We start from the raw sequence: 3298 nt of genomic DNA, 5'->3' as shown, positions 1-3298 counted from the left end.
TGAAACAATAGATATTAGTATGTTCTAGAAAAACACTATCATTTCACAAGACTGAAAAGAAGACAGTTTTATTCCATATCTCCCAGTTGTTAATTTCTTTAACATTTAACTGTTACTGAATTCATTTTGTCACATAGTAAATCAGTAAACAAAGTAGAAATTCTACATATACTTCAATACTATATATTGTCTTTATTGTGGATTAGTATAATAGTATTTTTCCTATAAAGCATGTAACTCTTTAGATTTTAAGTAAAACTTTTTAAAAATGTGACATAGCTAAGTTTTACAGTGGCTGTTTACCTGTATAAAGTAGTGTATTATGTAATATTAAATTACAGCAAAGGATAATTATGGCATTGTGTTTAATTTGGAAAAACAATTTATTTGATTACCTACTCATGAATCAGGCTAAAAACATATATTTGATACATATATTACTGGAGTATGAGATAATGATGTACTGTTTGTATTAATTATCGAATTATCAATAAAACTGATAATGTTACAACCCTCTGTGTATCATAATAAACATATTATGTAACCTGTTGTAGCCTCACACCAATACGTCAATAAAACTTATTAAAAAAATTAGAGATAACACCATAATAATTAAACCTCATTATATAAAATCCTTATGTGAATATTTAAAAAACTGCCAACATAAAACAAATATGTATAAACTAGTTGATAAATTCCCATCGTGATTCCTATAGTGTCCTTTATGTAGAAAAAAAAATAGCTATATTTACAAATGACAATATTTTTTTTGTTAAGATAATGTAGCCTTGTATAGATAAACTATGCAACTTATCATCATCAGAACGTTTGGTAACATTTATAAATTACTGAAGTTTCTTAAATTTCTTGAGTTAAGCTTTTTCAGACTATTACATAGCTATGGTACACAGTGGTTATTTACGTATATGAAGTAATGTATTAATTAATATTTATGTACTGTTTGTATTAATTATTGAATCTATATAAATATAATAGTACAGTCTGTTGCATGTCCATGTAACTACTTTGCAGGGTGTGGATGGATCTTCACCATAATTGGTATGGAAGTTCACTAGGTCCATGCAGGTATATGTAAAAATTTTCAGTTTTGCATTTTGTGGTTTGTATGGGCGTTTTTGAGTTTTTTACCACTACCTCACCTTCTGTTGATGGGTCATCACCAAATTTGGCATGAAGGTTTGTTGGGTCCATGGAAAGATACAAGCAAATTTGTGATTTCACATTGTGTTTTGCAGTTTTTATAGGCATTTTTTACAATTACATATAAGAGAAGCAACTTTTAATGTCCTAAGATAACCTTTCATTAAGCATGAATTTAAATAATTTCTGTCCAGGGGATGAGTACTCCAGCTAGTTATCAATAAAATTCAGAATTTCTCAAAAATACAATAACAGTGTTAACAAATAAATATTCCATAATTCTTTCTATGGTTTCACTACAATGTTTATAAACTCCCTGCTTTAAAACTGTGTATCTTAGTACATTGTTTCCTTGTGATATACCCTAACACACTATTATTTTGATACATGACAGAAGAACATGAACTATGACAATAGAAATTTACCGATAAATCTTGGCAATTACTACATGATAATCAAATTATTTTAGCAAAAGAAACTGGCAGATTACGGTGAACCTGGTGCTCACTCATTAATGTTTTGTTTGAACCAAGATACAACTGTCGGCTTTACTTTTTCATGCCAGTACAAGTTGGCTTGAATCTCTTCTTTACTCTACTTGTTCTACTGCTTGGTGGTTAGAAGTAATATTTATTGACTGAAAGAAAGAGTTTACCTAGGTACAGAAAAGAAACAAAAGTATTTTTACTTCCAAAGTATACATAAATAATAATAATGTACATATGCACCACATGTAGAAAGCTAAATACTGAATATTTCTAACAGCTTCATTGTATAAAATTTGAAGTAACAAGAAATTTATTATTTCATTAATATATATAATAGTTATATGTATATATATAATAGACATATGTATATATAATAGACATATGTATATATATAATAGACATATGTATATATATAATAGATATATGTATATTGAACATTTTCTCTCAGTATGTCTACACTTTGGCTATACTTTTATCTATAGAAGTTAGTGTGATAAAAAGATCAATGGTTTTTTCATTAACTGTAGCAGAACGTTTGGATAGCAGATGTTGGATAGCTAAGTTCCAGTTTATAGGAAACATAAAAGGAGACAAAATTATAAGGCTATTCAGACTTGAATGTTTTACTGAAATATGCACCAAACACAAGTTGCTTATACTTTTAACTTTTTAACTTGTATTTTCAATATGTTTTCTCCAAGAGAAAAAAATTGAGAAAAAAGTAGATGTTTAACAATAAAATTCTTTTCATGATACATGTATTTATTTTATTCTTTTAAATGTTTAAGTAAAGAGACTCACCCAATAAATATTTGTATTTTACATTCTTTAGGTTCCCAAAAAATTTCTCTTGCAATATTTGAGAAAACAGTAATTTTGTTATTAGCTTTAGGTAACTATTTGATATCTTTGACATATTTAAAGGAACTAAATTATGCTTTTTTATAAAGTTGTTGACACGAGTTATAGTTTACTTGATAGCTGAATATAAAGTCAGGTTTACACAGTAGCCTTAATCTAGCTTCTGTATTTTTATACAAAATACAATCCGTTTATTTTCACTACTTTCAAGATGAGTAGTATTTCAATTCACAAAGTTAGATTTGAGATAACTTCATTATGTTTATAGTTTAAAGGTTAAAAAATATAAAAAAACAATGTCCAACAGTGAACTAATCTATCCATCAAAACATCAGCTTTGAAAAATAAAACACTGAAAAGACAATAATTTATTATTTAAAAAGGAACTACTTACTTTTTCATATTCAGAGTAAGAGTTCACATAAGATATAACTTTTCTGAGAACACTGATCTGAGCATTAATGGTGGCTCTGTAGGAAAGTCATTAACACAAATTATTTTAGACTTAGCTGTAGAGGTTCATTAAACTTCAAATTCTTCACTATTATAAGATGTTTGCTCTTAAGCTACCTTATGTACATTTATGTTTACCTTCATCTCTTAGATAAAACCTACTTTATGCAAAAAAAAGTGTTACAATAATATCTCTTAATTTTTAACTTTTCCCTTAGAAAATCTTTTTAGAAAAATAATTTCTAGATTAAATGTTATGAAAAACAAGGTATTGAAACAGTGTCTTATAACACTATATTAAACATTTATTACTTTGATGTTTCTTGCTGCTGGTA

At 27.1% G+C, this 3298-nt stretch overlaps 1 long non-coding RNA gene across 1 annotated transcript; it reads right to left on the bottom strand.

Annotated features, from left to right (window-relative positions):
• Nucleotides 1-1564: 1564 nt before the first annotated feature.
• Nucleotides 1565-3037, bottom strand: LOC111087967. The gene is made up of 2 exons (XR_002612587.1): nucleotides 2905-3037; nucleotides 1565-1816 (listed from the first exon to the last, which is right to left on the bottom strand). It is a non-coding gene; the product is annotated as an uncharacterized LOC111087967 (long non-coding RNA).
• Between the last annotated feature and the right edge of the window lie 261 nt (nucleotides 3038-3298).

The sequence above is a fragment of the Limulus polyphemus genome, unplaced genomic scaffold, assembly GCF_000517525.1.
Source record: "Limulus polyphemus unplaced genomic scaffold, Limulus_polyphemus-2.1.2 Scaffold2920, whole genome shotgun sequence".
Taxonomy (NCBI): Eukaryota; Metazoa; Arthropoda; class Merostomata; order Xiphosura; family Limulidae; genus Limulus; species Limulus polyphemus.
This window is presented reverse-complemented; position numbering and strand designations above follow the sequence as displayed.